The sequence below is a fragment of the Myotis yumanensis genome, unplaced genomic scaffold (assembly GCF_028538775.1).
Source record: "Myotis yumanensis isolate MYYU_CA2020_CCGP unplaced genomic scaffold, mMyoYum1.0.hap1 SCAF_1, whole genome shotgun sequence".
In the NCBI taxonomy this organism is placed as follows: Eukaryota; Metazoa; Chordata; class Mammalia; order Chiroptera; family Vespertilionidae; genus Myotis; species Myotis yumanensis.
In genome coordinates, this window is record NW_027223752.1 from 155,006,104 (window position 1) to 155,019,509 (window position 13,406).

General features: G+C 40.6%; 1 protein-coding gene across 5 annotated transcripts in view; it reads left to right on the plus strand.

Annotated features, from left to right (window-relative positions):
* SGMS2 (sphingomyelin synthase 2) overlaps positions 1-13,406 on the plus strand; it is a 95,927-nt gene that overhangs the window by 64,158 nt on the left and 18,363 nt on the right. Inside the window, exon 1 of one of the 5 annotated variants that reach the window (XM_070433465.1) lies at positions 7,886-7,978. The exons of the other annotated variants lie outside the window; for them this stretch is intronic. The gene's annotated coding sequence lies outside the window, so the exon portion shown is untranslated. Of the gene's footprint in view, positions 1-7,885; positions 7,979-13,406 lie in introns of those variants that run through there. 5 annotated transcript variants of the gene reach the window in all.

Sequence of the window (13,406 nt, forward strand, 5' to 3'; positions counted from 1 at the left end):
AGAGAAATATCAATGATGAGAAAGAATCATTGATTGACTGCCTCATGCACACCCCCTACTAGCGATTGAGCTCGCAACTAGGGCATGTGCCCTTGACCTGAATCGAACCTGGGTCCCTTCAGTCCACAGGCTGACACTCTATTCACTGAGCCAAACCAGCTAGGGCAACAGTACGATTTTTTTTAAAAAAAGATACGAAATTAGAATTTTGGAACACTTGGGATTGTAATTCAGTAATATTGTAATGGATTTTTTCAAACTGGATTAAGTTAATATTTCCAGTCGGTCTTTAAATTTATTAAAATGATTTCTATAAATAGGGTACATACTCTTGAATGCTGTACTTGATTTAACTAATCATTTGATAATTTATCTTATATCCAAAGTTTTGTTATCACAGAGAGTAGAGGAAACTGTTAGCTGATATGAATGAGTACAATAAGGCAAGAATCCACCAAGTATCAGGAAAAATGTTTTTAAAAATGCTCAAATGCACAAGCTTATTAAAACATCCCTGGTGCACAAAGATTACCAATATTTATAAAAGCCAGCTTAGGGATTTGTGTTTCTGACTGAATCCTCTTTTCCATCAAATCCAGTTCAGCCTGATTCTCTATTTGGCAGCTGGTTTTCTTCAGGAGAACAACACCAAATAAGTGACTGGTTTTGGTTTGTGACATACTGAGTGGCATCCATTATATGAAAATGATTCACTATAAAGCAGTGCTCACTCCTTTCTTGCTCATGAACCCTGCAGAAAAGACATCATTCTTTTGCACAATTAAGTCTCTTCTTGAAAGTTGGCACTAAATAAAGACTTAATTGAATACATGTACTTCAGATTAGGGCTGATACATCCAAATAGTTATTAGTTTATTAGGCTTCCTCAAGCAACAGCAACAATGCAGACTTTCCCAAAAACACAACAATCAAAACATACATTTTTTTATTGCAGTTAATTGAGGCTGAGTTGAAAACATGAAATAGAGATTTCAGTTAATAAATACATCTGTGGAAGCACAGTAACAACTTTACCTGGTTTCTGATACTTTTAGCTATAAATTAACACATTTATATGAACATTTCAAAAATAGGGACCATACACAAATGTAGGAAGGAAAAAAATCTCACCCTCCTACCACTTCGACAGCCATTCTTAATATTTTTGTGTACTTGTCCTGACTTTTCTGTACATGCATTTTTTTTTTACACACTTCAAATTGTACAAAACACAATACCTTTTTAAAACCAAAGCACATTCTCCCCGCGAACTTCGTCAGTACTTGTATAGTTAAGGTAGCCATTAGTATTTTCCTGATTATAAGAATGTTTAATGTGGAAAATTAGCAAATGCAATTGAGAATAAATAAAAAATTAAACCTCCCATAAATTCATCAAGTAGTGTTAATATTTGGTGTATTTTTTCAGATTCTTTTCTATATATGTAATATACATCTCTGCATCACTGAAATTATAACTGCAGTTTCCTTGTCATTAAATCTTAAGCATACTTTTTAGAAACTATTTTAAAATGCTTTTATAAGAATGAATACTTTTATCACAGAAAATTTGGAGAAAATAGGAAAGTACAAAAGAAAATAAAAATAGCTGCTAAACCCTACTACCAGCATTAACATCTGATATTCTTTTGGTATTTTATTAACTTGGTCTTTTTTTTTTTTAGTGCATATTTTTACATTTTTATGAAAAAAAGAATACAGGGCTATTTTTAAAACAATAAATTTAATGTGTTGTATGGATAGTTTAGTCTCCTACTTGGATTTAGAGTGTTTCATTGAGTACATTTTTCGGTAATTTTTTTTTTTCTGTAATTAAGACATGTTCCAAAATTCTCAGTCATAGAGTTACTATGTCAAGAGACATTAGCTTAAAAAAAAAAAAAACCACACACACACAAAAAAAACCACTCAGCATATGTTTAAAGAGAGAGAGAGAGACATATCTTCAAAAGAATTATACCAATTTAGGATCCCACCAGCAATTCATTTCAGTTTTCAGGCTGTTTTCCGATTACAGCTTAAATGGCATTTAATGGGCTTTGTGTCAAGGTCACCTTCCAGTATTCCTACTCATGGATTATTATGGGTAGAAGCCTGTGTGTTAATTTGTCAGTGTGACATTCTGGAGGAAGTTTTTGTTATAAATATTGGGAGATACTTAGTCATAGGAGCTTTGTGGCCTAGGATTTGTCAGCAGAGGATTAGGGGAAATCAACCCCAAATAGAAAGCAAGGAAATGAGTTCTGGCTCTGAGACTGGGCCCCGGCAATGTTATCCCCTTCTTCTGCCTTCTTGCCCACACATCCCCCGCTCACTGCACGGATATCTCAGCAAATGTCATTCTCTCTACCTCCGTCTCTTTCCAGGTTCTCACAGTGGTATATGAGGGTGGCTTCCAGGTTAGGTTCCTGAAATCACTGGCCTTTACTGCAAAGAGTGTGAGAATGAAAAGCTGACTTAATGTGCCAAGAAAGATGAGAGCCAAGGCCCCCAGGGAAAGTCTTGAATAAATAAATAATCATCGTTGTAATATATTTTTGTATATTGTTTGTGTAAAATTTACTTATATTCATGTTTTAATTATGTCTATTTGGTTATTTATATATGATAACTAACAGTTTCTGCTAAATAGACATGCAAACTTAATTTCAATTGTAGTTGTGTTTACAATTGCTAAGGTAGAAACAGCAGTGTAGGTTGTCCCAGATTTTCAAGACTGTGTTGCTGCGCCTACCTCTAACCCCTACCCCAGTTTGGTTTTTCGTCCAAATATTCAGGGCTGTCCTGCTTTTTTTTTTTTCTTTTTTTTTAAATCAACTTTAGAGAAAGAGGAAGGGAGAGGGATAGAGAGAGAGAAACAGCAATGAGAGAGAAACATACTGGGGATGAAGCCTGTAATCCGGCGTGTGCCCAGACCAGGAATTGAACCTGCCCAGTCCAGGACTCTTGGTGCATGAGTCGGTGCTCAGCCACGGAGGCACACCGGCAGGGCAGGGCTGTCCTGGTTTTGATGACAGGATGACAGGATGACAGAGACCGATGCTCGGTTCCATTGCCTCTGCGCTTCCCAGGCTGTAAGCTGGCCTTTTACAGCCCGTCTTACTTTGGGGCCCTGAGTGCCAACAATCATGCCTATTTTTACTTTTCTATATTTTCTTTCTCTTTCAAGGCTTCACTGTAAAAACTCTTACTTGTTCTTCTCCTTTCTTTTCTAAACTCTTTTTCTTCTTTTTCTAATTATCTCCTGGAGGGATGGCTTGGGTATATTGGAACTAAATTTCTCATTGTATGGTATTCCTAAAAGAAATACAAAACAGTAACTGTGTATCCTGTTCTAGATTTTTTTGCTTAAGGGCAATGGGCAGTTGGCTAAGAATCACTACATAATCAATGGTATGCAAACATTCTTCCACAATCTTTATACCAACAGCTGCCTATACTTTGGAGTAGAGTGTTCAAGTTCCAGGCAGGGGTAGTTGAGTAGAGTAGGCAACGAAAGACATTTATTTAATTAATAGAGGCCTGGTACACTGGTGGGGTCCCTCGGCGGCCTGGCCTGCCCAGATAGGGCCGAAACCGGCCCTCTGACATCCCCAGAAGAGTCCTGGGTTGTGAGAGGGTGCGGGCCAGGCTGAGGGACCTCATCACGAGGGATGCCACTGATGTACGATCAGGGCCGGGGAGGGACCACGGGAGAGCTCCAGGGTGTGTTGGCCCATCTTGCCCAGTCCTGATCAGCCAGACCCCAGCAGCAAGCTAACCTAACGGTCACAGCGTCTGCCCCCTGGTGGTCAGTGCGCATCATAGCGACTGGTCAAACAGTTGGACACTTAGCATATTAGACTTTTGTTATATAGGATTAGAAACTTTGCTTTGCAACTTTGTGAACCAGCACAGTTGGACATAGGAAAAAGTCTTGAGTGAACTGTTCTTCTGTTTTAAGAGAAACAAATGCATGAAAACACCTTGACACAGCCAAAGGTTCCTGGATCATTTGTTCCTGCTAAAGACATCAGGACTGACTTCTACAAAATGTCATGTCCCCTAAAAGCCCCTCTGTCTGTTAGGAGATATTGCTAAAGTGGCATCCTGGTAGACTCAGGAGTTTAACCTTTTAAGGTATTTTGCTGCTTCTTTCCCAAGGGTATTGTTCCTCGTGTTGGGTTGGGTTGCAGAGTTGGGGTCCCCATTCATAGGCCCAAACTTGGGGAACACAACTCACCATTACTGAGTTATTTGCAGAAACCAAAGCCCAGATTGGAAGCATTGGTCAAATAAGCGCTTTTGAGAGAAATAATTTATTTAAATTCAACATGGCAGTTTAAATTCCGGGAGAAACTAGAGGCAAATACACTCAAATGCTCTGGAGTTGCTTTTTACAGTCTCATCAGAGGCCTGGTGCACGGAGCCATGCACTGGTGGGAGGCGTGGCCTGCGGGGATCGGCCTGTTGTGGGAGCGCCACTCATCCCGGTCAGCCGAATGGCTGTAGACCCGCCCTCTGAGTGGCTGCTGAATGAGGAAATTAGTCGGAGCTGATATTTCAGGGTAATGTCTTGGGTAAAGATGTGTTCTGTGTCCTAGAGGAGCCTGGCCGAGTGCTTTGCACCCCAAAGCCACTGGGTGAATGTCCTTGATGTGTGATGCCAGGTCAGTTGACACCATCAGGGATGTCCAGGGCAGCTGTGCTCCAGGATCCTCATCCATCAGGACAGCCTCCCTGGGGGGTCCACAGTCACGTCCCCTCTTGCCATCCGCCTGTGCCAGCTCCCCACACTCTTTCTAGAACACACCTTAGAGGGCCTGGTGGGGTCAGGCCAGAGTCTAGATTGTCTCAGGTATTTGATAGGTGCAGAGACTCAGCCTCACCCTGGGCCTGCTAGCGGCTGCTCCTGCTGCGGGAGCAGCTGCTCATCCCAGTCAGCCATGACTGCCAGGGGGCAGCTCCTGCATTGAGCGTCTGCCTCCTGGTGGTCAGTGCGCATCATAGCAACGGGTCAACCAGTCTTTCTGGTCGTTCTGCTGTTTGATCGCTGGGCTTTTATAAATATAGATACCATTTGAAAGCAATGGCTCATTCTGCGAGTCATGCGAAAGCAACTCTAGAAAATACACAGCCCTGTGTTTTTGATGGAAGCTGAAAATAGCATATACCGTCTATGAGTAGAATACATTCTCTGTTACTTTATTTGTGGAACATTTTTGTGGTTGGCGTACGTGAATGAGAAATGTAGGCTTTTACAGAGCTTTCTGGGTCTACCATGGACCCTTTCCTTTCATGTTTTTTCTTGTCCTGGAGGACCCAGGTGTACTGAAACACAGGACTTTCAGAATCACAGGGCCATCTAGTCTTCCTCATGCCCCCTACTCGCCTCTGCCCTCTACCAGGGCCTGTGGAAGCACGCCAAAATGGCCACAAGCAGATGGGGCTAACCTGCCAAAGGTGTACATTCTAGAACCTTCCTTCTCCTTAATTTTTCAGTGTTAATTCTGGGGATCAGGAAGTGCTCCCCTAAATCTCCCAGGCTGCATTAAGATACTTCTTGCATTTGTGTAGTTGGCACAGAGCACTAAGCAGAAATATGATAACCAATAACTCGTTGATTTAGAACGCTAAATTCTAGACTTTAGAACGCTACAAGGAAATTGTGTAGCTTGTGTCATTTGTACAGCAGCACTGGGACTGCGTAAGTGTCCTGTTCTTAGACAGCTGCTCTCTGTCGTAACCATGACATGTACTGCCCACAGGCACCTGGTTAAATGTTTCTCCTAAAGTCTCTGCTTTTGCCTCCACACTAAAGCAGGATTATTTAACTCCTCGCTCTGGATTCTTGCTTAAAGATAATTTCACTTCATTCTCACTCTAATGCACTAGTAAACAGCAAGCAATGTTTCAAGATGCTGTTTTAAAATATCCATTTAAGTAGCCCCTTTATATTATTCAGTGCAAACTTTTTTTGAAATCATATAAAATATATGGTCACCATGTGGTAGACAGAGAAACCAATAGGTATATTTATAAGTAATTTGAAAGGCATGGAATAAGGGAGCTTTGTCTGTAAATGTAGATAATTATGAAATTATTTTTAAGAAACTATATTTTTCCTTCTTTTTTCTTAGCATGTTTTTCCTTTAATAAGACACTATGCTTCCAAACTTGAGAAAACTTTTGTTGTTGTTGACAAGGAAATACACTGTTGACTCTGATAGTGATCTGTTTATTTACTTAGAATGAGATCTCTAACATCATTTGGAAAAAGTGTGGTTAGGGGAGTATGATGTTAAACTATTAGATCCAGCTTCTACTTCTGTCTTTCTTAGACCAGCCACTGCTCTTAGGAGAAAAAATAAGCTCCAATATCAGACTTAAATCTCTTCTAAAAATAGTAAATGGAATGTTTTTCATGGTTATCAGAAACTTCTCACTTTAATAGGTAATCTGCATAGACACCTATCCCAGAGAAATGAGTATTCAAACCTACAGGAACGTTTCTAGGTCTCTAAGTCTTTGGGGCATAGAAGGAAGGAGAGGAATGTAGAAGCAGGTAGTTATCACTGTTGCTCAGTGGGACTGTCGGATTTAGCCTTTCTGATAAAGCCTCCAGAGTGTGTATGCTATACAAATGCTGGCTGTCTTTGTTTGACCATGAAACATGGAGCTGTGGTCAGGCCAATTGTGTGGAATGATTCTAGTGACACCTACCCTGCCGATTATTCAATGTACAAATGTCTGTTTAAATTATAGAGGATGTCTTTTGCTCATCTGCTAAAGTAGATAAGCATTTAAACTCAAAGATAAGCCTTCAACCCAGCTTATTCTCCGAGGCCACAGGTACATTAGAAATGGTGGGACGTAGAGAATTCCAGCCTAGTTCTTTTTACTCAACACTGAAAGGAAGAGACCACTGTCATTCCCCCCACTCCCACCCTCCGGACATTCTCTAAGGTCTCCTAGACAGACCAGGAATGGGGCTGGGGAAAGGGGCAGAGGCAAGCACAGGCCAGCTTTTGGGAAAAGAGCTTGATGTGTCCCCACTATACCCTTAACTCTGAGAACTTCTGATTTACAGTGTATCCCAAAGGACATTGGAAGGATTATTTTAAATATTCCCTAACCTTTGACCTCCTTTTACAGCCCTCTTCTATCTTCAGGGCCCCAGGGAGTCTGCCTGTCTGTCTACTTTACCTACCTAACCCATCCACTCTGCAATTCTAATCTACTGATCCTGTCTTTCCTTCTCACTCATTTATTTATTCATTTGCTTATTCTTAAATTGTCTCTCTGTGTAACCCCACCGCTCTGTGAGGTTCCTGCCCCCGCACTGCAGGCCTTCCTTTCCCTCAGGCCCATGGCCGCAGTGTTGTCTCCCCCAAAATACGATGTGGTCAGATCTGATCGTGGGAATTCTCTAGCCACCAATAAAAAGTAACAGCTGGAAAATAGAAGCCACGTTTTAAAACATCCTATGGAACATTTTTCAAGTCAAATTTTGGTAATGGTTTTTTATTGACTCAAACTTAGAAACAGTTGATGTAGCTGAGGACTGCTCCGCCCCCTCAGTACGTTGCGCTCCTACAAATACCCGTTCTTGGGAGATACTCCCAATCTCACGAGTCATTGTTTTCAAATTTGCACAGCTAATATTTGCTCTGTGTAAACACATTCATTCAGCAAGTATTAAATCGTCTACCGCGCCTATTAAAGTGACCAGTTCTTTTTAGTGAGAAATAAGACAGATCATCTTTTTTTCCTTTTAATTCAACTCATAGTAAATTTTGATGAGTTCTAAGAGAAAACTCATCTGTTTTTTTTTGTCACTTTATATTATTTAGTTACAAATTTATTTTTGGAACATGGTTTACACAGATCTTTTTCAACAGTCTGCTTTTCATTGGCCTTTGTCTGGTCTGGAGAAGTGTGTGTTATTTCAGAATCACTGCTGAAGAAATGCTCAGCTGGTAAGTACGACACTATAAAGGGATATGTGAGCCTGGACTGTGATAGAATATGGGATAGTCTTTGATTTTCTAATTCTTTAGGAACAACTTATCTCAGTGAGTTCTGTCTTCCTTTTAACAGCTTAAATGAATTATAACTTACTATAAAATTCATTTGTTTTAAAAGGGCACCATGAAATGATTTTTAGTAAATGTACAGAATTGTGCAGCCATCGTCACTCATTTTACAACATTTCCTTCACCCCGAAAAGAAACTTCCAGCCTATTTGCTCTTCATTCCCACCTGCCGCCTAGGTACCCACTATTGATAGGTGTGTCTTTCTCGTACAACAACTGGATACAGAACGAATATTGTTCAGTCTACCTTCCTATGGGGTATTTTTGGTCTGTTCTCTACCCAAGCATCTCTCTCCCAAAGTTCAGAAAGGCAGTAACTGATTTTTCAATTCTGTTTTTGACATTAAAAACAAACAAACACGTTTTCCCCAATCTATTCTCAGAATAGTGTCACCAAGCTACCTTACAAGCCCGTCCATTTCCCTAATTTAAATCTATCAATTACCTATACAAGTGTGGGGTCTACTGGTCTTTCACGGACTCTTTTCCATGTTACTTTTGATGGGAAAGTATTTCACACACATTCTAGTATATACATAATTTTTTAGTAAGCATGGATCTTCTTTTCAGGTTTCAAAACGACTCTAGTAAAAATATTTAACAAATTTTCTGGGTGCTTCTGCAGTAGAATCCCATGGCTCCTAAGGTGTCTTGGTCTCAGAAAAAACTTCATGGGCATAAAATTTCTTAGCTAAACTGGATCCTGTTAACATGAAGTGATACACCTGTATTATAAATGTAATATGGTGGTTTACTAGTAAAAGTTACACATATGCATAACAGGGAAATACTTATCAGACTTCTTTTCCCCTCCCTCCCACAAGAGGGTTGAATTATATATTAAAATTTTTCTTAGTATATATTAATTTTTGCAAAATTACAAAGATTTAAAAATACCTGCAATATTATCTAGAGGACTTTGCTGTGTATTTACATATCTCTTTGGGGGAGGGGAGAAGCTTATAATCGATTGTCTCAATCTTTTCCAATGACTCTGTTGTAGACCTCTGACATGTAATAAATGGCATGGAGGTAGTGGTGTGCCATTAGAGCAGGAGCCCCCAAGGTCAGATTTCTGGTTCAAGTCTGGGCTCTGCCACTTCCTACCTGTCTGACCCTGAGCATCTCACTTTATCTCAATTTCTTTTCTTTACAATATTTCCTAGGGTTGGTATGAGGATTAATTAGATCATACACAAAGCACAGTAAGTAGACATAAGTTACATTTGCTAATGGCACAAGAGTAAGGTACTGAAAACTATTACTTTGTGGCTGTTTTACTCTACAACTTGACTTTTTAATGCCTTAATGGCAGACAACTCAGTTTTTTAAGGCCTAAGAAAGCTTTTGTGTCTGCTAATAAAATCACTGGTTGCTTTCATTGTTATTCAATTCAATAAATTCTGTTTCAAGACCTAGTTGTTGTTTTTTTAAACCTTTAAGCTCAAGGTATATATCTCTTTTATTTTCCAGTGTGTAAATGATACAAACACATTTTCTTTTTGATCACTGTTTAACTTCCATCTTCACCATAGAAGTAACAGATCACAATAAAACCCATATAAAAGCTTAGAGGTTTCCTGAATTTTTAAACGATATTTACACATTTAATACATTATCTTCTTAACCACTTCAAATGTATAACTAGGTGGACATACGAATCTAGCAGCAAAGAATTTCTAAGCCCTGTGGCCGGAACTTGTGTTTGCTGTCAGAGAGCCTCGGGTCAGAACTGCTCGGGGAGCCCGTGTCTCGAGTTTCACACTTGTGCCTCTTCTTAAAGCCTTGAGTATGTGTCACATGGCCCACTCCCTTTTTTTGATCCATAACCTCTGAACTGAATTAATGAGGTTCTACATCTATTCAGATCTACGTTTCTACTTAATTTGATACTGTACCCTTCTTATATACTATTTATATACTTGTCTCACAGTTTCATAGGTACTATATCAAAACATACATTTTATAATAAGATAACCGTAATTTACTTAACTAATACCCTGTCTTTGAATATTACGCTATTTCCAGTTTTCAAGCATTACTTGTAGAAATATTTTTTGTACATCCTTGTTTCCTTTGGATAACCCACAAAATAGACTAACTCGGAGCTGTTACCCCAATATACTTATGTAATATAGTCTAATACCTATCAGTGCAAACCTTCCACTGACTCTCCCATCTGCTTCCTGCTGAAGCTGAGAATCTGTTTGTCAAATTAAGGAACAATCCTATTGAGATTATTAAGAGAAAATGACTACTGATGTATATTAACATGGTAATATCAAGCCCTCTATGGTATAATAGAGGTAACAGAAATAAAACATAGAAGCAAAATGATGTGCTTTCTTGTAATTTCACAAAAAAAAACTTAAGTTCTCCTAGGGATGAAAAGAGGAGCAGCTGTGGAAGCCTTCTTTCACCAGCGACTAGAACACGTACTACAGAGCTAAAACTGTGATATGGACATTGAAGGAGCATAGCTATATATACTGCTATTTCTACTACTGAAAACTTTCCCAAAAGTCACGTGGGTGTTGAATTTTATCAAATGCCTTTTTTATTTCACTCAAGATGATCATATCTTTTCTTTTTTACATATATTTGTATTTTATTACAATCATTTATTAATTTGAAACCTTCCTTGCATTTCTGGAAGAAATCATACCTATTTCTTAAAAAAAAAAAAAAAAAACTAACAAAACAGTATCGTGTACTAAAAGTTTCAGAGCTTTGCATTTGCCTTCCAAAGGAAGATTAGCCTATAGCAATCTTTAGCTCTTTAATTATCTAGGTTAACTTCTAGTATTTTGCAATGTAAGAGGCCTTGAAAGCCCTCCATCCGCCTTGTTCTCTGGTACAGCTCCCTAAGCAAATGACCTAATGGGATTGCCATCCATGGAGAGGAACTACTGTGGCCTTTGTCACTTCCGCAGATACTTACTGATAGGGCAGGGTTACCACAGGAATGAGTATGTTGTAATCGTCATCTTGATGACAGACAGTGCGCCCCAGGATTGGCTGACACTTGCTGATTGTGGTTTGTATATTGAATCTTCTTAATGAAATCCCAAGGAAAATAGCAATCGAGCCACTAATGCTCTTACTCCCAGGAGCACAGAGCTTTTCAAGGTTAATTATTTCAGTCATCCTCACAGTTGTCCCATGAGGTGAGTGGCAGAGCACTTCCTCTTTAAAAAAAAAAAAAATAGGTGACTAATTGGATTTTCTTCTGTTCTACATTCTGTGTTCTAGAACTGGGTAGCCACCTTCTAAAGACCATCTGTGTGTCCATTGGTGGACCTGGGTTTTAAAACCGCAGGCTTCTTTCACATACAAATGCCAGGCTCGCAGCATGTGGAATAGGAAAGTGGGAGGAAATGTGGATGGCGTTTGGCAAGATGCTATGAGTGGGATAGCCTAGAGTTGGTAAAAAGAGACAGGTCATGGCTGAGTTAGTGCTTTGCTACCTCCGTTAGGAATAGTCATCCGTGGTGCTGAAGGTTTGTTTTTGACTCTGCCTTACTGAGGCACCTCTTCATTATGTTTACTCTTCCCACAACCTTGTGCCAGGTTGCCACAGAGAATTCCAGGGAACCCCGTTTTACAGAGGGACACTGCTGCTTTCTCATCCGACTCTAATGTGTTAGCAGCTGGGCTTTTCACAGGGACAAGAGAGAGCGAGACGTCCGAAATGCTTGGTGCTCTCCCTTAGCGGGGATGTCTCCGTCCTCCCGCCATCCTCTGTGTCTGCCAGGCCAACGCTGCTCCTGCGTCTGCTTCCTCCCAGATGGCCTGTGCCCGTCTGTGGACACATCCCGTCAGGGGAGCAGGGACCAAGTAAAGCTGCTTTGTCGAGGGACCACGTCCTCCCTTGTACAACGTGCCATTCAGTCTTCCCACATAGTCCGCTCACGTCAGCTCTGCCTCCTCGGTTAGACTGTGTGCCCTTTGGGTGGATATTCAGGTCGGTGTCATTTGGTTGGTTTTTTGCTTTTCAGTCCTTTTAGTTGCCCCCTCCCCGTACCCTTCATCGCTGGGGCATTTGGGTGCACAGTAAACACTTGTGGTTGCTCTGTTTACCATCCACAACTCCCAACAAACATGGCCTGTACTTATTAACTGTGTCGTTTTAACAACTTTTTTTTTTTTTCCTTTCGGCAAATGAAGGCTTAGCTGTCACCACTTTGAGTTTTTCCTCCCCCTTAATTTTTCCCTGAAGTTACCCTGAAAAGAGAGGCCTTTCAAATGCAAAGGATTATGCTTAAATTGTACAGTGTGCTCAAGCCCAGGACTAATTAGAAGGCCTGGAAGCCTCTTCAGGTGGCCGGGATCTGCAGTCTGGCTAAATGCTGCTTCCTAAATTGAGAACAGCTGGGGCCGTGTGGCCAGCGGGTATAAAGAGCGGGTGCTGGTGCCCTGGGCTGTGAGGACGTCTTTGCTCTTTGGAGCCGGCGGAGCCTCTGCTGAAGGCACCCTTTCCTCCCAGGGGTCGCGGTGGGTAAGTGCCCGCGCCGGTCCTCGCAGTGCCTGTTTCTGTTGTTTGCCAGAAATGGTGGTGGCTGCGTCGAAATGTTACTAATTTGCCATGCCGGCTGTAGGAAGTTATCTTATCCTTCGGGAAACAGGCGGAGTTTGTTGCCTCAATGAGATAGAGCTCAGGCTTTGTGTCTCGAAGGCTTTGTGTTATTTCGGAGGCTGTCCGCCTTCCTGGTGTATGGGGTGCATCTCTGACTATAAAAGGGTAAACCGAGGCAGTGTCATTTAGTTCTCGAATATTCTGAGGAGTGGTCACTTAAAAAGAGTACAGGTTTTTTGTTTATTTTTTAAAAATCCTCATCTGAGGATACGTGTATTGATTTTTTAGAGAGAGAGAGAGAGAGAGAGAGAGAGAGAGAGAGAGAAAGAAAGAAAGAAAGAAAGAAAGAAAGAAAGAAAGAAAGAAAGAAAGAAAGAAAGAAAGAAACATTGATCAGTTGCCTCCCATGTGAGCCCCGACTAGGGATTGAACCTGCAAACCTGCTAGGTATGTGCGCTGACTGGGAATCGAACCCACAAACTTTTGGTGCATGGGTTGGTTCTCAGAAAGAGAACCAACTAACTGAGCCACCCGGCCAGGACAAGATTCCAGAGTTTTAATAAGAAAATAGAAAGTTGACTTTCTGACAAATGCAGAGGGTAACAATTATACAGAGCATATAATCATCACAGTTTTTTAAAAACATATGTGTTTTTATTTATTTCAGAGAGAAAGGGAGAGGGAGAGAGAGAGAGAGAAACATCAATGATGAGAGAGAATCATTGATTGGCTGCC